Source organism: Gallus gallus, chromosome 7 (assembly GCF_016699485.2).
Source record: "Gallus gallus isolate bGalGal1 chromosome 7, bGalGal1.mat.broiler.GRCg7b, whole genome shotgun sequence".
Classification (NCBI taxonomy): Eukaryota; Metazoa; Chordata; class Aves; order Galliformes; family Phasianidae; genus Gallus; species Gallus gallus.
In genome coordinates, this window is record NC_052538.1 from 29,755,264 (window position 1) to 29,779,997 (window position 24,734).

At 39.2% G+C, this 24,734-nt stretch overlaps 1 protein-coding gene across 5 annotated transcripts in view; it reads right to left on the bottom strand.

Moving 5' to 3' along the window:
* The window catches only part of NCKAP5 (NCK associated protein 5), a 441,589-nt gene that overhangs the window by 353,885 nt on the left and 62,970 nt on the right, over positions 1–24,734 (bottom strand). Inside the window, exon 1 of one of the 5 annotated variants that reach the window (XM_015289933.4) lies at positions 9,557–9,699. The exons of the other annotated variants lie outside the window; for them this stretch is intronic. The gene's annotated coding sequence lies outside the window, so the exon portion shown is untranslated. Of the gene's footprint in view, positions 1–9,556; positions 9,700–24,734 lie in introns of those variants that run through there. 5 annotated transcript variants of the gene reach the window in all.

Genomic DNA, 24,734 nt, shown 5'->3' on the forward strand with positions numbered 1-24,734 from the left:
AATTTTTCTATTTAGAAGTGATTATTATGATTATTTAGGCTGTTCTGGCCACCTTCAGCACCTCACATGTAATGACAGCAGTATAAACCATAACTAGCATGCGAAGAAAAGATGCCAAGGAAATGCAGCAAATCAAAAAGGAAGGAGAATTTCAGCCAGACTGACATGCACAAGCACTTTTTGACTGGTACATGGCTAGAGTGAGAGACAGGATGAGCTCTGATGGAGTCCCTTTCAATTACAGGAGTAAGGACAAGAGGGCACTGCACTGCTTATTACACCATTATCTTCCCAGTGGATTATACGTAAACAAGGCCTGGCTCAGCAATGTCAGAGTATCCCTGTAAACAGCAATTTCAGCAGAAGCACACAAACTGGCTAAATGTGTTTCATCCAGAGGTTGATTGTGTAAGTGCTGATTCCAACCCAAAAGCTGTACATCCAGCCATCAGACATCAGTTTAGTGTTCCCCAGCACAATCCATTTCACACAGTACACAACGTGGCAGGACCACCTCTCCCTTTCCCACACATCCTAAACTATACAACAGGAGCAGACACCTAAACTGACTGCCACCACCCATTGACTCTACATAGTTGATACATCCATTAAAATTTCCTGTGCTTCATACACAGCTCTCTGTGGATTCATTTCATATCCATGTTATGTTACTCATGTCAAGTTGCCATTTGAAATTATTTTACGCATAATATTTACAGTATTAATTGAATAAGAAATGTTACTGCTGAGGGATTCCAATTTTGACTGTTGAGATTATTTAGTCCAATCATTTACGGTAGTAAATAAATGTTACAAAACCTCATGGAGAAACTATTATCCAAATTACTGAACAAAAACAAAAAAAGCCTTTATTATGTTCCAGGAATGCATTTCTGGCAGAGAAAATAACATTTATATACAATGTCTTTTTATAGATTAGTCAAGGGAAAAAATGACTGCATTGATGTTCTGCAAACTGGAAGGATTTTTCTTGCCTGAAGAATTACAAGTGACATCAGTTTTCATAATATCTAAGAAAAATAGAATATACTTTGTTGAAAGAATTCCAGCTTTTTTTATTCTGCTAAGCTGTGTTTCTGAGACAAACTTTCCCATTGTTTATTGTTTGGTCAGTTGTGGATGTGGTGAACATAAAGAAAAGCTGTTTCAAACTCTAAAATATTTTTCCTGAATAATTATTATTTTCTCTCAAGTAAGGCAGAAAAATGACCCTACTGAGATCTGTGACAGCATTTGCTGGGGGACCAAAGCTCTACTTTGAGTGCGTAGAATAAAATTGTCCATGAGGTCCCAGTTGAGCATTCTCAGAGCAGTTTTTCCTGAATCATACAGGTTATAACAATCCTCTTCAGTGGCCAAAAATGTTGCTCAGAAATGTAAGCAGTTAAGTCCTCACGTTCTGAAGAGAAAAACAGTCCATGAGATTTTTCCAAGGTGCTGTGCAAAATGCAAACTGTAGAGTAGTAAGGAGCCAACATGGTGGAATTTTATGGTGAATCTGTAAGGAAGTCCACTTGTTCTCCTCTTCATCACTATTAACAAGTAGAGCTCTGAACTACATTAAAGGTGGTCTTCAATCCATTAACCAAATTCACAGGAAAAAAATACTGAAGACTTTTCAGACAGAGAATCTGTTATCCATCCCAGAACAAGACTTCCTACGTAACAGTTCTTCCCATGTAGAAATAAGGATGAATTTCCACTTCACCAGTTTAACTTCTCATAAAAATGGTTTATTATGCCACATTTTCACTAGCAAGGAAATCTGGTTTTATTAAGCCATTCTTTTAGATTGCTACTGGTCCTCTGCTTGTGGTAAAATCACGATCACACAGAAGACAGCAGAAGTATCCTTACTATCATCCTCTCAAATCAAAAACCCTACAGATGATAAAGGCCCACTCCAGAGTGTCATTACACCTTTAAGACCAAATGCATACAACCTTAGTATCTGCTGTGGAGTATCAGCTGGATTTCAGAGCGGAATGTATTATGCAGCTGTCTGCCTAGTGAGCGTTGCCACACAAAATGAGTTTGTATTCCTTTTTATTATTATTAATTAGAGGAACAATTGACAAGAGACAAACTAACCCAGTTGACTGAAACTTCAGTAGGCATTCCACACACCACTGTTCTACATGAGATGGAGACCAGCAGCTTCATAAAATCAGCATTCAATTCTGGAAGTTCTTTTGCAAAGCCAAGGTTGTAGTACTTCAGAGAAAATGACTGCAACTGTCAAAAGGCAGGAATACGTTCTTCTTTTGAAGAAGTTCTATGAGAATGACAGTCACTGCAGGGAGTAAAATTATTTAAGAGCTTCATAGTCAGAAAAAGGGTGATGTTGTGGTTGCTAAAGCACAAGCACTTAACTGAGACGATGTCAGTCTATCTTATTTTGGTTTTTGTTTTTTTAAACTTTGCCTTTGTCATTTGTGTGACTTTTGGCCAATCATTTGCTTCTCTGTCTTTCTGGTTCACTCTGCACCTTCCTCACATTGAAATAGCCTTTTCCCCCAGCTCAGCTGATTCCAACAGTCGGGATGTCAGTGCCAGCAGCAGGACAGCAGTAGCAACATGGGTCCTATCACAACAGACCCTGTCCCCTTCCTTCTTATAGCCACCCTTTAGATACCGAAAGGCATGGGCACCCGGGCCCATGGCTCATGCTTGTCTAGGTCACACTGAATGACATCCCACCCCTTGAATGTGTCGACCACACCGTACAGCCTGGCATCATCCACAAACTTAATGGTGCACTCGATCCCACTGTTGATGTCATTGATTAAGATGTTAAAGACTACTGGTCCCAGTACTGACGCTGAGGGATACCACTTGTCACACTGATCTCCATCTAGATATTAAGCCATTCACCACCATTCTCTGGGTACGATCTCACAACCAGTTCCTCACCCATCAAACAGTCTACCCATCACATCTTTCCAACTGGGATAGAAGGATGTTGTGAAGAACCATGTCAAAGGCCTTGCTGAAGTCCAGACAGAGGACGTCCGTGGCTCTTCCCTTGACCACTGTCTCAGTTATGCCAAAACAAAAAGCAACAAGTTTGGTCATGCAGGATCTGCCCTTGGTGAAGTCATGCTAGTTATCCCCTATCACATCCCTCTCTCTCCCATATGCCTTAGCATAGCTTCCAGGAATATCTGCTCCATGATTTTCTGCGTACCGAGGTGAGGCTAACAGGTCAGTAGTCCCCCAGGACAAAGTAATTAGAGGTAATTTGAAATTCATGTTTTCTCTGCTCTTCTTTCACCTCCCTCCTTTTTTTTTCTTTTTTCTTTTTCTTGTGCATGATGGAAATAGCTTTGTAGGAGTTAAAAAATAAATAAAATCTAAAAAATGCCCCACTTCATTGTTCTAGTACATAGATAGCCACCTGCTGCTTTGCAGACAGATCCACAGTTATACTACTACAGAAAATATCTCTTTGTTCACAGTACAACTGTATGAACTTTCAGTAATCAGTGAAAGAAACGTCACTAACAGATCCTCCACAGTGGAGGAGACGTTAGCACAGATGAGGTGGAAGGCAATCCCAAAGAGCCAGTATCAATGATATATTGGATGCTGGAAGAACTGTAGCACATGCTTCATAGCACTGGACAGGACCTTGTTAGAAGTACCCTCAGCTTGGTCTGAACACAACCTGTGTGTTGCACAATCAAGTGTGATATTCCCCAGAGAAACTTCCATGTTTCTCTCTATCCTCTTCAAATGCACAAAGAATCCATCTATAGGCTCCTAGTTTCAAAATCACTCTATCGTGGTCTCCTGAGGTGACCAAACATAGTACAGGCAGACTTGCTTACTGTTTTCATAAAGCTCCATTGGTGAGAGCCAGTCAATAAAATATACTTTCAGGTTTTACTGTCAATTGTGATACAGTATGTCTGCATCATGTGCAATCACAAAGCACTTTACACCTTATTTCACAGAGCAACTGTAAATGCACATCCAACCCACACACAGACCACCATACAGCACTGAGTGCAGATAGGGTGTGCCCTGCACTCACCTTTCCTGTCACCTTCATAGCCCAGGTGAGCCTTCATCCTCCCTGATGAATGCTTGCACAGCAAAAGGAAGCAGGATTCTCTGCAGCAGTTTGTAAACCATGACATTTCATGCATAGATATTCCTTGCAAAATGTATTTCTAAGCTATGAGTGCATAAGTATTGATATTCTTATGAAAAACTAAATATCACATTATTGAAAATAAGGAGTTACCAATAGAAGTGACAAAAGAAAAAATCGCTGTTTCTCCACAGGAGCATCCAGGAAGTAAAAAATAATTTTCAAAATTTAACCTGCCCTGGCAATCATAACAATATCTGTTCCTTGAACTTCTCTATCTTGAAGAGTGAAGCTCAGGTTAAAAGTGTTGTTGTGAACGTGAATGCATTTTGTTCCCCGCTGCAGCAGCCTCCTATACACAAGCCTTTGCAGTGGGTCAGTTTCTTTTTCATCTGTATGCAGTCTTTCTAAACTGAAGAAAAAAGTAAGACTCTAAATATAGGTATTGTTTTGTTAGTATCCCTGCATATAACCCCTACAGGCAAAGAGGGGTTGGAGTGGAAAAACTAAGAACTACCCAGCTACTATTATTTTCTCTGGAAGGGTGACTTGGAAAGAAAAAATGAATTGGCTTTTCCTTTAGGACTAGCTACAGAATTGAGCCAGTGTGGACAAGAGATTGGAGCATAGAACTAAATTACTTCTCTTCCAACAAATTAAGGAAATAAAAGCAGTTTCTCCCTTGGAGCAGTCACATTTGTACAGATCAGTGTTTGGAGACACAGCCTAGCCCTACAGAAACAAAGCTCTCAGTAATGAGTCCAGCTGCTTAAGTGGAGAGAATTCTCCTGGGCTGATGTGACAAAGACAACATTCATGGGGCTACCACAGAAGTCTCATAAAAATTACCCTGAGTTCCTGCTTGGCATCTCCTACCACAGGATAAAGGAAAGGGAGAACTCTGACTGTGGACAGGAAAATGACTTTAGTCCTGTAGGCAGGATGTAGGTTCAAAGGAATAATTTCAGCAAGGTCCAGGATACACTATCCACCCTGTGAAGCATGGCTACACACACTGACAACCAAGGCCTTCAAAATTCATTTAACTGAGATGCCCTTATTTATCAACCTTAGTTGATAGTTTTACTGCAACAAGGTTAAACTTCCAGGCTACTGCACTTAACTGCACGACTCTAGGTAGCCAAACTACTGTTTCCATTAGAATCACTTTCTAGTGAGGAAAGAATGGTTAACAACTTCACTGTATGCATGACCATTTTACTTCTTGAGTGAAAGGCTGGGAAGTTGCCTCTTCTGACACCAACAAACCGTGTAAGCAACTTTGGAGGACTTGTTTTCTCAGCTTATCCACAAGCTCTCAGACAGACAGTGTGAGATTTTAAAGACTAGAGATTAAGTGCAACATTAACATTCAACACTTGGTGAAGTTCTATAGAGAGATGGCTACCAGACAACGTACAGCTTCCAGATTTTGAAGAACTGAACCAGCCTTGCCAATCTCATAATCTGTGTAATTAAACGATAGCTCTAGGTTTATCTGCTATCATGGCTACCCATCGTCCCCCTTCTGACATCAAACCGTAAAAGGAAGAATAAAGAAGTTTGCCTAAGAACTAGCCCCACAAATAGTAACAATTACTCAAACAGTAAGAGACTTCCTGCATTCACAGAACAGAATCATAGAATCACCAAAGTTGGAAAAGACATCTCAAATCATCCAGACGGTTCTTTCAAGTCTCAAGTGACCTCTCCACACTTGCATTGCACATCACTGCAATGAGAATTGTCTGATAAGGGACTCCTAGTGACACAGGGTTTTGCATAGAACATGACTCAGGCTAGCCCATGCAATTACTTTTCAAAGTTCATTAGAACCTACCAGCACAACTGGCCCTTCCAGAGCTTCCCAGGACACTGTAATGGTCATGGAAATTTAATGTTCACCATGCTTTACTAGAACAGTCTGGATTCATGTTTAACAAGTACTCTTAAATTATTCCTACCTTACTTAAGTGAATAAAATAAATAATTCATTTCAAAATTCAAAATACAAACAACATGATTTCAAAGTTAACAGAAATGAATACAAAAATCAAACACGTAGATACTTCCTGCATCTTTCTGACCCTGCCAATCCACCTAATGGTCTGCCAGATACTGACAGCTGAAGATCTACTTCATACAGAAACATTTCTGGTTTGACTACATTCATGGCAGAGAATCTAGACTTGAGGATCTCACTTCCCTTTCCCCTCTGTCACTCTTTGAAAGCCATACACACATTTTCAATCATTCCTCTCTTCCCTCAAGATTTCCTAATTCCTAACTGGCTTATGAATAGAGTTTGAGCCTTCTCTGGTGCCAGTTCTGTCATCAGCATGGCCAGAAGTTATTAGCACATGCTCGGAGTATGGAATCAGCTCAGGAGCTTTCCAGCATTTGGCAAAGCCCTATACAGACCATTGGACCTTTGCCTAACAGTGCAAAATGGTTACCTACCAACCTTAGCTCATTGTGTGTGCTGCACTACTGTCTTGTGCTTGAGTACAGACACATTCTGGAGTGATAATGAGCATGAGAAGAAAGAAATTCAGAAACTACTGGGGCTAACACAGGGCAACATCTCACTCAGGCCAATATCTTCACTTGCACATCAGCTCCTTAATACTGTACATGAGTCATTATCAATATAAGAAGCAGAGACACCTATGCTCAGAGCTACAAGAAAATATGTGAACAGGAGAAATCCCCCCCATCCAAGTAAAAGGACTTTTTCTACTAGCTAAAGTCCATATTGAGTGATAAAGTCATCTTCATCCACGAATCAGCTTTTCCTCTGTTTCTATCCTCCCTTCTCTGAGTGCAAGAGCAGGTTGTATTTTCTGCAAAATTATGATGGGAACAGTAAATCCTAAGTAAAATGAATAGATGCTTTCATGCAGAAACCAAAGAGTGCTCTGCTTTTCAGGGAAACAGAATAGCCATCTCTAGTCCTGTGGGCAGTATAATCATTATTGACTCCATGCTAGTCTTAATAAAGGAGAGCAAATTGTTCAGATACCCAAAGATTTCAGAGTCTGATCTGCCAAAGATATGAAGTAGTAGTGGCTATGGCTGTAGTAGAATCACCGAGTAACACCAGCCAGGGGGATACTCCAGGAAAGTTCTCATCTGCTTGCCATCATAAATTATCCCGATCCTCTAGTTGGGACTCATGTAACTTCCCCTGTGGAGTCACATCAAAGTTGTACAGCTTTTCAGCGAGTCATTCTGTGGGAAAGCCCAACAGAAATCTGCCTGTTGGCAGAATTAAAGGACTAATATCCAAGGAAACAATCCAGAAAGTCAGCTTTCCAAAGGATATTTAACCCCAGTGAGGGCTTAAAAGCCTTTAATATTCCCAATATTAATATTAATATTTCCTTAACACCTGTGTAGAAGCATACTGCTGTTTGGAAAATGCCACATGTGGCTCCACCTCACTTTCAGACAGCCAGAGACCAGGCAGCAGTGCCCATGGGTCAGTGAGCTCCCTGAAGGGATGCTTGCTCTGTGTTTAATTGTGCAGCAAAGGAGGCTCTGATTTGAAAGCAGCCGAAGCCTGGACAGACACTGGTACAATGAGAAGGAAATACAGAAGTACTAATACATCCTCTTCACCTTACTGTACACTTGCTAAGCATCCTTCTCATTTTCCTTGCAGTATATTAGCTGAATCACTGGACCTAGGAGGTACATCCATCACTGCATGAGGGAAAAGTACACAAAATGAAAAGTGTCATTATGCAGGAGAACCTAGATTCATTTTTTGATTTATACTCAGTCAAGATCATTTAAGATGGAGGCTTAGTCTGAAGCAAGTTTTGCCATTGCTGGCCCTGACGGTCCATCAGAAAGACTAACAACCCACTTTTGGTGGGTCTCTACTCTTTTACTGCCCTCCTCATCCCTCACACCATTTACTCTGCAGATTTGTTTAGAGAAGGTTTACTGGGCATTCAGTAATAAACATTTACATATATAGCCCTATTTGTCTGCAAATCCCCAAAGTACCCTAAACAGTCAGTTTGCTAAAAGTCAGATAGCATACAAAAATAATTTCTATTAGTATTAGCAATCTATTGCAGTCATAGCTGCTTTGATCTAGTCCATTCCCATATGGTCAGCTATCCTTTGCACTCCCTTCCATACTCCTATTGTCTTTAGACTTGTACCAAATCTTCCATACCATAACAGATCAAGTGCTGCTAAAACTTGTGCGTGCATAATTCATGACACTTAATCATAAAGACTGTAGATATTTTGTATTTTACATGTTGTGTACTTCGTGTACATACACACACATATATTTCCTTAATACTTATTGCAGTTAAATACACACTGACCCCAATTTTGTGACCAACCAGCAATGCATAGGATGCCAAACAAAGTAGTTTCAATCTACTCAACAGATTTTCCTCCCTGAATAACTGCCATTGGCAAAGGGTACCTTACAAAGAAAACCAAATGCTCAGTTTAGAGATCTTTAGTGTTGAGTCTCTTGAGTTTCATTGTTTTTAACTGCATTAATTTTAATAGTATAAGTGTATTCATATTTAAGTCTCTTGACAAATGTTTTTTTTTAATGAATTTTATAATCTACTTGACATCTATTTTGGGAATGCATTTACTTCTTGTGAGCCTCTCCCTGTCATGTGTTCTGTTCTACTTACACATTAACAATTAACAAGGCATATTTAACTGACCTCCTACTGCTGCAATATGATCCATCACTACAAAATTTGCAGGAGTCTTCACTCATAGTTAATAAAAATGTAATTAAAACAGACTTAGCATAATATATTGGAAGAGGAGGTAAGTACAAATTTCATAGGAATTCACGTGAATTTCATAGGATAAAACATAACAATCAGTACAAAGTAATACTTGTTACCTCTGTAAGACATTTCAATCAAAAACTGAGATAACATACAAAAAACTTTTCATTCACCTAATTTCAAATGCTTGCTAAATAATAAATGGATAAAGAGAGTATTCTGATAGAACATTACCTAAAAAAAAAAAAATCACTTTGAGCCATGTTTGAAAATCGTTTGCATTTCTAAAATCAGCACAGTGATCAGCAAAAACAAATTTCATAAAGGCATATTAAAAGCAGCAAATGTTGAAGCCTTGCTTTTAACTTCGTATGGCAAATGCAAGCATGACCATAACATATCAAGCAAACACCAACATTTGAACACGGATGTGCATTTGTGCATATATTGAACACAGTATCAGCAGTGACTGTGAACGGCCTCTTCCTGGGTTGTGTCAGTCACCTATTGCACAGTCCGTGTTATCTGAAAGCTAAGCTTTCTCCTGAAACATGAGGTTAAATTGAAAGTGTTAATGGTTTCTTTCAGAGCTACTAGCTGTAAACTTCTTTTAGAACAACATTTAAAACATTAAACAAAAAAAAAATCTCTCCTTACTTACAAGGCAAAGCAGAAAAGGAAGGTCATTCATGACACCCAATTCACTATGTTCTGTTTCATTCTGTAAATATTATAGTGCTAATGAAAAAATATAATGTCTGAGGTTCTCAGATCTTCCGTCAGAGTTTTAATCACTGGCTTCCCAAGAAGGAGTTTAACAAATACCACAGTGTTCTGTCAATATTTGTATGCAGCACCACGTAGGGCAAGCTGCCAAACTTGCATGGTTTAAAGAGCCAAGGGTAGAAAACTGACACCCTAACAAACACACTCCCTGCTTTGTCTCTGTTAAGGTGGTGCTAAAAGTGTCATCTTTGCTGCTGACTGCACTTCAGGATAAGTTTGTTTGATTGCTTTCCTTCTACAGAAATGCATTATTTAATAATCTTGTTCCCCAGACTTCAGGGATTTGTTTCATGCCCAAACGTTTCTTATGCAATTATAAGCCTTTTGCTTTCCACCAGCTGCACTTTAAATGTATTTTAATTGGCTGGAATTTCGAAGGAATCCATTTGGCAGTCATTTACATTTGAAGCACGCCCCTAGCAGCTGAAACAGGCCCCAGAAGCAACCCGATTACTTCATCAAAAGGAACTGCCTGAATATCGTTGACTCCTACATAACTACAGTGAACTCCATTATATAGGTGTGGTGATGCAATTAATAATTCCCTGCTACATTTTAGCTTATCCTGGGAGCACAAAGTATTCCAAATTCAGAAATCCGGAGTGTCCTGCAGATTTACAGCACTCAGCATTAGTTTTCAAACATCACTGTGTTTCCCGAGGCTTTTCTTGTGCTATTTCTCTATCCGATTTAAAGCAGTAAGAGGAAATAACAATGCTATGATTGTTTCTGTGCTTGCAGCACATCGAGAATGTTACCAGCTGTATTTTTGCATGTAGTATTATTTTAAACACTTCTAAAGCATTAGTTATTCAAGGTTCAAAGTATAAAGTCAGTTTAGTCCGTCACATTGGTGATGGCTCATTTTTCCTTTTCTCTTTATTTTTGGCCTCCTATGTGCATCGAAGCCAACTTTGCAGAGATTTGATTTAGTGTAGTACTACATTCATCCTACTCTGCAGTTTGTAATGCAGAGGTTGAGGAGCTGACAGCAGTAGGGAGAGCCACCAACGGCTACTTAGAAAAAAGAATGGGAAGACATTAATGAGAGAACCACAAGAATTCACACTTTAAATTGCAATATTTGGGCTGAACACAGCAACATTAAGAAGTCAGATTTAAAAACAGAGAGACATTCCAAGTGACTTGGATTGAACGAATGGTATCTGAAAAACCCAGAGCTCTGCAGTCCATGAAAGCTCCTGTGAAATTGGAACTGCTTGAGAGTTCACTTATCATCAGCGTACCACAGAGGATGAGGGAGCGAAAGAAAAGGGATTATTCTCTAGCTGAAGTACAATGAGAACTGTTTTCTACGTTTAAAAGGTGAATAGTTCTTGAAGTGAAGTTATGACAATACTTGCCGCCTACAGAGAAAAGCAGCATTTCAAGTGCATTGTACAAAAAGGAGAAGGATTAATGCCACAGAGAGAGACCATTATACCGCAGAGGGGTTGCATATTTTAATAGTTTGACTCCAACCAGCTCTAGAAATTTCCACAGTTAACTGGCTTACACTCCTAAGAACTGCAAACCCTCAGAGCACTGAGGTCTTTGGGGAACTTACTGGAAATACAACTTGGGGAAAAAAAAAAACCAACTTGCAGAAAGAGTCAAAACAGATAATAGTGCATGAGAAGCCCAATCATTTGTTAGCTTTTAACTGCCTCGTGACACTTCACTGAGAGAGGCTCAAGCAGCTATCCAGACTCTCCTCACTGTTACAGTAACCCTATATGCTACAGTCACCTCATGTATTTCATCCTCAGATACCGTTATGACATACAGAGAGATTCTTGTCTTCCCCTTTTGAAGGCACAATACCTATGACCAAGATGCAACATCAATCCAGCTCCTCAGTGCCTTCCTTCATTAGGTCATGCATTTATAATTGTCTATGACCCATGCAAAGACACTTGGGCTACAACACAGGTTAGAGCTAACTCAGGCTAACAGCTGAAGAGCGCTAGGAAGTATCTTAAGTATTTGAAAGCCAAAGGGAACAGGAGTGGAGGTTTAAAACCAAACTTTTTACCCTTATCTGAGCAGAAGAGCACCATTCACCTTTATCTCATCTGTTGCTGCCTAAACAGATGTCAAAACTCCCAACAAGTTCAAAAGATTGTATGGATGAAAGAGGAAAAGAGGAATTACAGTGACTTCAGCCAGAAGTGAAAAGGAAATTGAAAATCCTTACCAGCAATGAGAACTCACCATATTTAAACATTTTCATAAATCCTTGCAAACTTTGCAGTTTTGCCTATGCAACTTCATGCATTTATTTTAAAATACAAAAAGCCTTCCTGATAAATCTGCAACAGTGCAAATATCTGAGGACACGTCAACATGGCTGGTGCAGTAGATGACAAGGAGCTGCAGACAGGGTGGGTAATGGCAGCATGCGAGAGCCAGCCCCATCCTGCTGCCTCCTGCAGGCCCCAGCCCTTAGAAGCAGAAAGGTCGGGGCTCCATTCATGCTGTCGCTCCAGGAATCCCAGCCGTTGTCACGGGCTGCGTGGTGACAGCCATGAAGCCTCGATGTGCCACTGATTGTTAGAAGACATGGAAGACAATTGGCCATTATTTAGCTTCAATATCTATCTTTACTATTATTTAAATTGGAGACACTGGCAAATGTTTCCAAAGAAACAGTACTGGTGTGATTTTCAATAGACGGGAACTGATTTATTTGCAAGGCTCATGAGAGATTCAAGTCACAGCCACAATAAGCCTCAGAAAAGCTGTACACTAAACTGATTTTCTGGTAACAGTTTCACAAAAAAACTCTTGCATTGACAAAACTTAAGCATATGAAACATTTACTATTAAGACAGTTATTAGCCCTAAGCACAGTGAAAAGGAAAAGCATTACTTTGAAATTTCAGAAACTATTAAAAAAGAAGACAGAGAGAGAAATATAGGTGCTATCAAAGGAAAGATAATCAATCCTTCAGAAGCAGAGACATCAAGCAGTAAAGAATACTTTCACCATGCCTAATGGCAATTCTCTGCTGCCTTCCTTCCCTAGCTGCTGTTGGCATTCAGCTGGACGAGAGGAAAAAAACATTACAATACTACACACAAACAAAAATGAACTGTGATGAAGGAGAAACCCCACAGTGAGTGGAAAGGTAGTTTTCTCTTATGCAAATGCTATGCATCAACGAAACAGTTTCCAGTCAAACAGAACCATCTTGAAGAGATATATAGAGCTATTAGTGCAACTGATATCTGGTTAAAAATGAATGAGGTGAGGTGGATGAGAACACAAGCATGTGGGATTTAGTAAAACAGCAGCACAGCAGAGTCCTAGTGAAACACACATGAAGAATGATATCTCAGAAGAGGATTTAAAAAGGAATATGCCGTCAGACATTTATGCTTGGAACCAGAAGGGTAAAGTAGTTAAATAACACTTTTCACAGGCTTTTAAAAATGGGTGGCAATACCGATCACTCAATTATTTTTTCTTGAATCAAGAGACAAGAGACTGCCCATTTAAAATGCTGTGAAGGCAAGTAACTGGACTCACCCTGGCCCTGACTGAGGAGAGCAAGCAGAAGACAAATCATAGCCTTTGTATTCACTAAGTCAGATTATAACCTCTGTACATTTTTTATCATTTTCTGTCTGCACATCTTCCTTCTGCATACTCCAAGATTTCCAGACCTGGGCAGGCAAAAGTAGGAGAACAGCAGACAATAGCTCACCATATTCTCATGAGCTTTATCGCATGATGACACAGCACACACAGCTCCATTATGGTGTAGTGTATGGGGAAGAATGTATTTTAATGAAAATATGTTTCTTTTTCTGACCTCTTAAAATCTGATTCTATAGATGAAGAAACTCACTCATAAAGAAGCTACGTCCAATTCAGCCCTACGATTCCTATGTGGTGGATGTATCTTTACAAAGACCCTTAAAAAAACCTTGAAACTCATAGCATGGATGCCAGACCCTCTCCACTATGCCACCATTTCTGCAATGCACCACTTATTAATGTTGACTCATCCCCATTGGAAATAGGGCTGACCAAAAGCATGATGGCCTGTTACTGAAGTCTTATGATTCCAAAGAGCAAAGTTGAGGCAGTGTAAACAAAAGAATGTATAGAAAAGATAACTGTTTTTTTGTTTGTTTGTTTGGAGGTGGTAACTTGGTTATAAGTCCTTAATACTGCACAGTAGTGGAATGGGTGAGGAAGACAATCACCTTCCTTGTGTAGCTCAGCTTCTTGTGAGCAACAAAAAGGGAGTCAGCAATATTAGAAGCCAGTCTCTTTCATCACAGGAAACCGCACTCTGAGAAGCGTAAGAGTGATGACATTTCAGTCTATTGGAAGTTCAAATAAAATCTTTCTGTACCAACTTGGAAGGACCAAAATCTCTGATACTGGAACTGTAATGCAGGGCGTGCTGCTGAAATACCACAAGCTGAGATGATGGACAACCTTTGACAGATCAGTTCCCTAAAGCTAAGATGTACACATTGTTTGTCTGTTATCTGCTACATGCTCCCATGACTCGGTGTTTGCAGCACTAATAAATTGTTCTAAGTAGTCCCAAACAATATTAATATGAAAAGAGTTTTTCAAAAGTAACAAATTGTGTCCAAGGCCAAATTTATACACTTATGAAATTGGGCTAGGTACAAAGTCATATTAGTTAGCAATAATAGCAGTTTGGAAGCTTACTTCAATATCAATGCCCAGAGAATCCTTAGTATCACTTCTCAATTTTTCCTTCCAAAGTATCTTGCCTGTAAAATTAAATTATTATTTTTGTGTTCTCTCATGTTGCTTGAAAGGAAAAAAGGTATTTTAAACACCATTTTACATCTCGAACTGCAATCATAAGCCCTTGGTAGCCTGTTGCGACCAAAGAAGGTAATCTGTTCATAAAGAGCATCATATAACCATGCAGGATGGATATGGAAAATTTCAGACCACCCCTTTGCATAGGCATGGTCTAACAGTTCAAGTTTCCAAGGCAGAAAACAGGTGTGTGCAGAGACACCAAAGGTATGGGATAATGCAACTGACAAACAGGTCTGGACAACATAACTGACTGGAGGGCAAAAGTAAACAAGGGTGGGGCAAACCCAGTCCAAATTATACATCTTGTGTGGATGCACATTCACCTTCAGGGCAGTCAGTCTGCTGCCCTGGAGAGATGTGTCATCTTCAGGTGAACAATAATATATCCTTTGATCCATTAAGACAAGTGTCATTTTCAGTTGCTGCATGCAGATTTACCTTCTAAATAAGCAGAGCCACATGTCAAACAGTGACAACTTGAAAAGAAATATAAAAGAATATAAAAAAAAACAACTATATATAGAGAGAAACAGCAGAAATGTATCACTCTTCCCTGGTAAATAACATATAAAGTACCTTTATAGATATTTTAAAATATTTAAAATACCTTCCTCTATTCTAATAGGCCTTCTCACTGGGGATTAAGAATCAAGTGTGCTTACAGTTACAGAAGTTGGGGGAAGACAGAAGTACGTGTTTGTTCATTCTTATTAATTTTATCAGCTTAAATTTCAATTAAGAGAACACTTTGAGAAGAAGATTAAAAGCATGGGAAACTAGAAAAGCTTGATTTTTCTCTTTATGCATATTCCTATCAATCTCTTGGTCAAAAGCACTCCCAGGTTGCAATAAAACAATGCCTGGAAGTGCATTTCAAAGACAGTATTTTCAATAAATATAAGAAACTATGACATTCTCATTAGCTGCATTGCTATAAGACAGTGTGCAAAGATTGTTGTGTTTGTTTTTCTGTTTTGCTTCCTTTAATTAAAATACTTATTGGAACAGCACAAAATGATAAAGCACAGTGCTACCAATAAGATCGGTAAAATAGCAGGTTTTGTGAAATAGTAGTGTGGCCCGTGACATCAGCCATATTAGCAGGTCACTGGGGCCTTCAGGGAGTCCTACTGGTGTTAAGGAAGTTCTACACCAACAAAAATTATTTCAGAAGAAAGTTCCACATCACGCTTTAATCACTCATCTTTTCAACACCTCTTAGCAATTAGCATAACATATTCCTTTAATAACAGCACTTGGAACTTTATACAGTATTAGAAAACTGAGCATCTAAACCTTCCTAAGAAGGAAGACAAATAGTAAATGTCATACTCTCATAATGCATTTAGATACTGTATAGATGAGAGATAATTAAAGTAAGACTTAATTAAAGCTTTTCTTCTCTAGAGACAGACAGGTAAAACATAACTTACTGTACTTGTAAGTACAAAAGAGTCTAAAATTGTCTTCCCTATTACACAACTGTAGTCTCTCTGCACAGCAAAAGAGCAATAGAGGAACAGCTGGGAGTAAGTTTTGTTTCCACTTGTGCCCTTCTCAGTCCAGAAACAAAACAATCAGGATTTGTTCTGTTTAGCACAGAAAACTTTACTTCTGCAGCACACTGCTGAAGAATTGTACCAGTGATCCATTCTACTCATACTATATCACACTGCCTTCAGCAGTTTGACACAAAAATCCACCAGGATGGAACCAACCACTTGAAAGTGTGTCCTTGAGCAAGTTACTTAACTTTCTTGGTTAACAATAGAAGTTCTTTATGGCAGCACTCACCGCTTTTGATCTGTAGGTAGAGAAAGTATATCCAAAAAGGGAACATTGCTTTTTGGCACCACATTACTCAACGCTATATAAACTCAGTGTTGGTTGCTTTATGCTTAGAGATCTCCATTACAGCAGCTGGCCGCAGTGCCCAGAGCAATGCATGGGGAGAGATTTAAAAAGCGAAAACAGAAATCAGCAGCACGTGTCGAAGTCAGGCACATATTAAGTCTCAGTCCCCTTCATATTGTAAGCACCCATTCAGACCTGTGTAGAAATCTTTCTGCCCATTTCTATCCTTTCTAACATGTAGCTTCATCTCTTCCAACTGTTGGGCAATACCAGTTCTCAGAAAAACCTTATACATTAAGCCACCGTGAGAAGCAAACTACTACTTTGTGTTTCCAAACAGCAGCTTAAGGTAGAGTGTGTTGAGGAAAGGGGCCGTTAGACAGTATTCTCTATCCAAGAAGTAAGCTAGCACCAAGCAGGGTGATTTCTACTGCGGAAACCCTGTGGTGAGCTGTGATGAACAGGATGTTTGGGCATCAGCCACAGGACCCTCTTAAAAGTTATATGTTAGGCTGGGTTCTGAGACAGAGCCTTGCAAGGTGGGAGTAGAGACTCCCCTTGCACTGTAGATGTGCTAGGGCAGGGCAGTGTAAGCTCAGTGCTCTGTCCCTGCCCTGCCAGGTGAAATTGTCTTTTCATCAGGGGACAGTAGTGGGTTTTACCAAGGGGATATAAACAAGGAATGCTGGGCTGGCTGCACTAACATTGGTGCCTGCTTATTTTACATCCACTATAGGTCTGCTGTATAATTCTTCCTTTGGTCTGAGAAAGGCCCTAAAGCAGGGTGGGGAGGAACTCCTTTTTAAAGCCAGTCTACTTTCATTAAAGTTTTAACCTAAATAATGAAGTTGCAGGTGGTCCAAATGGCTGTAACGTGCAGTTCGTTAGGGTGAGTGAGCAGAACCCTATGCAAAGGTCGCGTGTGGATGTTGACTCCATCCTCAGGATGATGCAGAGGCAAAGCACAGCTTGGAAAGGTAAAGCTGGGCCAAGAATCTTGACCACCTGGTAGAAATGAGAGAACTGACATCGATTAGGCTCAGCTGCAGATTTACTGCTATTCTCCCTTTTCTCAGCTACTCAGCTCTGTAGAAAAGGGGTAATCATTTCTTCAAATGGTTGTTGTGGCAAAAGGCAAGCTTTAGTCAGCTGTACTGAAGAATTCACTAACAAAATCCTCTGCTAGAAGCAGTTGCAGGATCTGAACACACAGCATTACATGAGAAATATCACTCTTTAAAAAAAATCTGCTATTGCTACAATGCAGTACTAAATTTCCCTGACCGTAAGTAATATTTTAGCAGAACTTTCTTTGGTGGTAAGGCATGGGAAAGAACGTGGGACAAAGAGTTACAGCATGAGAAGTAAACAAGTCCAAATTTTCTAAGGTCATAAAAATAAAGCAAGACACGGAGAGAGCTCTGTATATTTAGCTGTAAGATCTAACAATTACTTCACTCTTCCTCTAAAAGTGAATGAAGCTCTCTGAACTCAACAGAGAATGACATGGGCAGTTACCCTCCTCCAAGTAATTTTGCAGCTGAATTTTGAACAAACTCAGAACTGCAGGATAATGGTATTTACAATTAGTCACAAAAGTGGACATGAGCACATATAAACACTCCAATCAGAATGAGAACATTTTACTCGATGAACCAGCAAAAACAGAAAGAAAAAAGGCAAAAGAGTTGACAAGGGACAAAAGAATAAAACAGCCACAGTCCAGGAAGAGGTATTAAGTTCAGCATTTCAGTTTCTTCTCACGTTTAAGGAATTTTTCCTTCTTCAAATCCCTCCTACGATTACTGAGTCCTTAATGTGCTATAGTATGGGCAGCTGAATTTTCTGTCTTATTTACAAGATGACGACAAGCATTCACTGGATAAAGAGATTTGCACCACGATATTTTTTCCACTATGAACTAGAATCCACTTTCCATTGACTGCGCAGTCAGGAAGGCAACTTCTAAAAGAAGTTCAAAATATTTAAATGAATTACTTAAAGCATCTCACAATGACAAAACACTTATGAACATATTTCATAGTACAGAACTGAGAAGGGGCATCTGGATGTCTACAAGAACAAAAGTAAGCGTTTATTGTTGGAATTTCCCGAGCTTCAGTAGTGATGCTCTGAATCACAGCATCCTTCACCTACTCAGATCAGTACCAGGTATTTTGAGATTACATTAGCCCTTCTTCTGTTTCAACAGAGATTCAAACACAGCATATTTCTGCAAATGATTGCTTACACCACCTTTCCACTCCAGGAATCCTATTGCTGGTTCTTGGTGATGGGTGGATGGTTGGACTGGGTGATCCTGTGGGTCTTTTCCAACCTTGGTGATTCTATACACGCCAACAGGGAATAAAGCCATCAGTATTTTGACAATAGAACAGCGCTTAACTTTTAAGTGTACTGCGCCAGTGTAGACTTATTATATCTAAATAAACTGAACGTCTGAGACATTCTTCCTTGCATAACAAATCTAGTTTGCTTTTATTCTTATCCCTAAATAGGCCTCTCCCATTTATATTTGCCAAATATTTTGCTGTAAAACTTTAACAAGGAGAATGATGATTCACCTGGGTTATAGCTATACATGCAACTGTATGTAAGGATGCTTGGATGTTCAACACACCCATGGGATGGCTTGCAAAATAATCCACAGGAATGTACATTAGAAGAAAAACAGTCATAAACATAACAAGATGAAAGTTTGACTGGGATTTAGTCTGTTAAAACAAGTATTTTTGCACGGAGCAATTACAGCCACATTTAGAAGGTGTTCTCTTTATTATGTGGTATATGCATATGGTTCACATAAAAGAAATTATTAGCTCTTTGGTCAGTAAGTACATTCCTAACAATTGCAAGCAGAAGGGGTGGATAAAGAGCCCAAGAGCAGGTTGGCCTTGTATCACACATGAAGATTGATTGAGCCAGAGCAATTGCAATAACAAACATTTCAATCATGCCCTAGGCTTCACTAGAAAAGCGGTTTTAAAAGGCAACAATAGAAACACTACTGCTGATACAGGAAAACTACAGTGTGCATCATCTGGATCTCCCAGATGCTCAGCTGTGCACTCATGATGGATTGACTCGTCTTTGTGACAAGAGCACACAGGGAGCATTTCATTGTTCTTTTCTTCTGCCACTATTCTTTGGTTGACTTGACACAGCAAAGGGGCACCGGGCAGTGTGGGGCCTCAATGACATCACATTACTTCCTTCCTGAACTATCACCACCAACTATTTTCTGGCTAGTATTCTAAAAAATAAAAAAATAAAAAAATAAAGAAAGAAATGTACGAATTTCAGTTTACATTGTACAGAAGGCAGCTGAAAGCGCAGACTCAGACATCAAGCCTTAACAACCCTAGCAGTGATGACATATTTGACATCCTATTTTTACACGACTTTAATGCTGTAATTAAAAGATTTGCCACCTCTTTCTTCCCAATTAAATATCTCCAGATGGAAGTTGATTGAGAGCAACAGAGAGCACTCCAAAAAAAAAAACAAACCCACTATAATGAAATGCGGAGGGAATTTATCTTAGTTTTATCAACAAGTTGTAAAGAATTAAGGAAAACAGAAACACTGTTTGGAGCTTAAAATATAGTAGCCTGCAGCTGAAGTGGGAACTTACAGGGATTCAGCAACCCTTTTATATGGAAAAGGTGCTCTTCATATTGGATGAAAGAAATAACAGAAGTAGGATACACTCACTTGGCCAATGATCAGAGAAATCCCAATTACAAATCACTGTACAAAAGATATCACAGCTTGGCAGCTCAGGAGCTATGTTGGTCTTTGAGGAAATCCAGGTTATCCAGGTTGCTTCCATTCTGTGTTGGGGGATGGATTCAGGATGCATGGAAACAGCACTTCGCTGTGCTAGGGGAGGGTCCAGACTGGATGTTAGGAAAAATTTCTTTCCAGTGAGAGTGGTCAAACACTGGAAAAGGCTTCCTAGAATAGTGGCTGGTGCCTCATACCTGTCAGTGTTTAAGAGTTCGCTGATGTGCTTTAACTTTTGGTTAGCCCTGAAGCAATCAGGAAATTGGGTTCAGCCTGTAGGATCTTTTCAACTGAATTATTCTCATTTTTTCTGCTATGGAGTACCTGTAAATAATATCTGTGTATTCTGACTGTGCAAAAAGAAAACACTAAACATTTGTTGGTGTTCTTTTATAGAGGAACAAGATACTGAAGAAGCCATAAAAGAGTAGACCTAGCCATAGAATAGCATAGATGATCTGGGAGGGGAGAGAGAATAAAAAATAATGCTTTACGGAAAAAAACATTAAGGAATATTGCAATGTCTTGGCTAAAAAACAACAGCAACAGTCTAATGGACTCTGGCCTGAGTAGAAACTAGATTTTTGATAGACAAAGAGAGGGAAGACAGGCTCCTCAATGCCTGACAAAGAGTTCTATTCTACCACCTACTCATCTCCTTCTGCAGAAAGACAAGTCTCAAAAATTGCTGCTTATTTAAAGACAGATCTGCTAATGTGTGGTTTAATAATTATAAGCAAAGAGTGTACAATTTGTTAAATTTCAGGCCAAGTTTAGTCATATTTCCACAGCACAGCAAATCCACCTACCCCTCTGGCAAGAATATGAAAGATGTAAGAATCAAGAATAAACATGTACTACTGGAGGACACACGCTGCATTTTTAAGCTCAGATCTTAGAAGCTTTCACTACAAAGCAGTTAACAATGGGCCAAAACCCCAAAGCTTCTTATTCTCCATCACCAGCTGTCAGCTTCAGCTGCAGATAAAACAAGATCCTGATTTAAGTTTCCTAGATAACCTAGCAATGCATCCAAAGTTTAGATCATCCCCATAAACATTTGTAAGTATATTCCAAATAACACCATGGTGCTTCTCAGTGTACCTTTTTCTTAAGTTTTAAAAATGGCAAAAACATCGATTTTATATTTTTTTATCTGGGAAATTCAGTTGTCTCCATGAATCTCTGAAGCTGGCCCAAGTCAAAGAAGTTGTGGTAAACTGAGATAACAGTTCGGGTGTATGTCTGATAGATGTAAAGCAGACCCAAGTGAACAGAAAAGGGCCATTAGAGATATAACAAGTAAGCATACTGCTATTGTTTCTTTCTAATGACTTCACTGATCACTTGATGAAGCACTGCATTGTAATTCATGTAATTCTCTGCATTTAGAATGCTTGAATTCAGATTGACAGAACCCATGGAGTCTATAGAAACAATTATTTTTACTAAAACGTATAAGTAGGATAACAAAATTCCTGATCTCGTCAAATGATGAAGTTTGTACCAATAAAAAAATAAATAATCTGCAGTTATGTTCTGACAGCTGATTTACTCATTAGCAGTGAGGGGATAGACCTAGAGAGGAAAATAACTGAACAGAAATAAGAGGCACAGACAATTATAAGTGTGACGGTCACATTTCTTTCAAGTAAGCATTCGTGAAGTACCTCCCTATACTCCTGCTTCATTTGACTTGGAAGCTGATAAAACATGGTATATTTTTAGTACCAGCTAAATAGTCAAGGAATCATTCAATGTGATCATTCCTTAAGCATAAACATGCAGTCATTTTAAAAATGTAGGTTAGAATCAAGATTTTGTCTATCCTTTTGCACATTCCAGATCAATAAAGGAAACACAATGTGTATTTTTAGGTATCCAGAAAAAGCAGAGTACTTCTAAAATCTACATCTATATGAATGCCAGTGTCCTTCATAAATGAAAAAAGTTCTACAAAACCAAAACCCAAGATATGAAGATATTAAGTAACCTAAATCAAAGTAAAGCCTATAGAACTGAGTCAACAACCATCTGTGAAAAGAGCTGGATTCTAGATGAAATGGACTATAGCATATTTATAAAAGAAGGCAAGGAACGTAACCTTCAGATTTCCCTTAGGCCTCATAAAAGACATTCAGCTGTGATTTAAGAGACCTGAGGGAGGAAGATATCACAGAGCATTGCAGACTCGTTTGGTGGAAAAGAAAACTCAACAGTTTAGTTACTTAAAACATTACAGACAAGATTACATGCAATTAACTTTGTCTTTCATCCTCTCTTCTCCCATTCCAAAAGAGAGTAAAAAACTATTACTACATTGATGTGATTCAATGCAAATTATTCTTAAGGCAGGAAAAAATTGAATTCCTCTTTGCAGCACAGTGAGACTAAGGTAACAACATCTGAAGAGGAAGAAGTCTTGCTCCAGCCCTCTTCCAGCAAAAAAGTCCAGATCTGTTACCTTCCAGTAGTGCATTTTCTAAGTACAGTGAAAACTAGAAGGGATTCCAGGGTTTTTATCTAATGATATTTCACCTACTTCTTTTTACCATAGTATTCACCACATCCTAATGCCTTATACATGTGCAGGCCCCAACCAGGTTTCACTGAAGATAAGACTTGAGGCTTTCACTTTACAGCAAAAAAAGGTGTTGCTTGCCTCTCTCATAGAAGAGTCACTCCAGGTGACCATTGTGTAACTCTATTTCAGTTTATGTTAACCTGATTTCTCCTCTTCTCCATTTGTGCAAGCATGCTATCCAAGGAATCTTCCCCCAGTAATTCCAGTTTATCAGATACCAAAACAAGTGTCTTTGTAAACCTACAGTATAATATCAATCACATATGTAACTAGAGGAAATATGCTCCTTAAGACATTTTTATATCTAGGGAGGAGTAAAAAAAAAAAAAAAAAAAAATCAGTCAGGTGTTCTATGAATCATAAATGTGGTTTGTTGACTTAATTTCTTAATAAGAAGGGGTTTTTTTGCTGACATGTTGTTTGCGTTTGCCTTCAGAACTGTCTGTATTAATGAGTAATTCCTCTTGGAAAATATTTACATAAAAGTATTTAGTCTCATGTCATGAGCAGACAGTGTCTTTTTAAAGGGGAAGAGCATCCAGGAAATGACTAATACTGCAGCCAAATGTAATGTGCTGGGATATCCCACTAGAAATCAATACACACACAAGGAATGTGACTCCAATCTCAGTTACCACCACTTGGAATAGGCAAAGCTGCGCCGACCCTTTGGTTTTGAACATTATAGAATCACAGAATATCCCAAGTTGGAAAGGAACCACAAGGATCATTAAGCCCAACTTCTGGCTCCTCTCAGGACCACCCAAAATCCAAACCCTGTGTCTCAGAGCACCGTCCAAATGTTCCTTGAACTCTGACAGCTCAGGGCTATGCCCACTGCCCTAGGGAGCCTGTTCCATACCCACCACTGTCTTGTGAAAAAGCTTTCCATAACCCCCACATGACTCTCTCTGACAGGGGTCCACACCACTCTCTCGTTCCCCATTGGTGTCATCAGAGAGCAGAGCTCAGCACTGCCCCTTAGCTCTGTGAGGAACCCCCTCAGCCTCCTCTACTCTGGGACAAACAACCAAGGGACATTAGTCAGTCCTCACACAACTTGCCATCTACACCCTTTCCCCATCTTTGTAACCCTCGTCTGGATGTCCTTCTGAAATCGTTGTGCCCAAAAGTGCACACAGTACTTGAGATAAAGCTGCACCAACACAGCAACTATGTTACGTTCCACTAGTCAGACAAAATTCAAAGCTTCCCCCAATGCAACGTTTTGCAAAACCAGGCCAGTGTGGCCTGCAACTACAATTTAGATTCATAGGTGTAACATTTGCAGGAGGAATTAAAATAGGTAAAGAAATATTTGTCATATTTCTCTTCGATCACATGATTCCTGTACTAAATCTAAATTCAGTCTAGGCAGGAATTTTCATTTGGACATACAGGGAACACAATGCATGTAAAGTGAGTAGAAGGGATTAACACTCTCTTCAGGAAAGACAGCCCAGAGAGAATAAAAATAAGGGTTCAGGTCTATCCCAATAGATTTTAGATGCGAGGCAACACAGATTACGGTGACTATGAACTCAGAACTGTGGAGACAGCAAAGCTGAGGAAAAAGGCTGAACTGTATATCAGCCATTAATAATTCAACCACCATTCACCTACAGGGAGAGCTGAGTGTTGAATTCAAAAATCAGGTTTCCAGAATCTTTATCCTTTAGGAAAACCATCAGAGAGTGGGACAATGAAGGGAAAACAGGAGGATCTTTAAAGAATGCTATTCCACTAACCACTACTCAAGCAATGAATATTTGCTCATGATTTGCTGCTTGCATTCACATCAGAGTTTGTAAATTATGTAATAATATGACTAAGATTAGAAATAATTTTAGTTTTTGTTTTTCAAAGTATGGGGCTAATTGTCTTCCAAACTGAGTCATTCTGTGATTCTATGAATTTTACTTTGCATGAGTTCTAAAGCAAATCAGTTGCACATAAGAAATAAAATGACTTGTGTTTACGTTAGTGTCA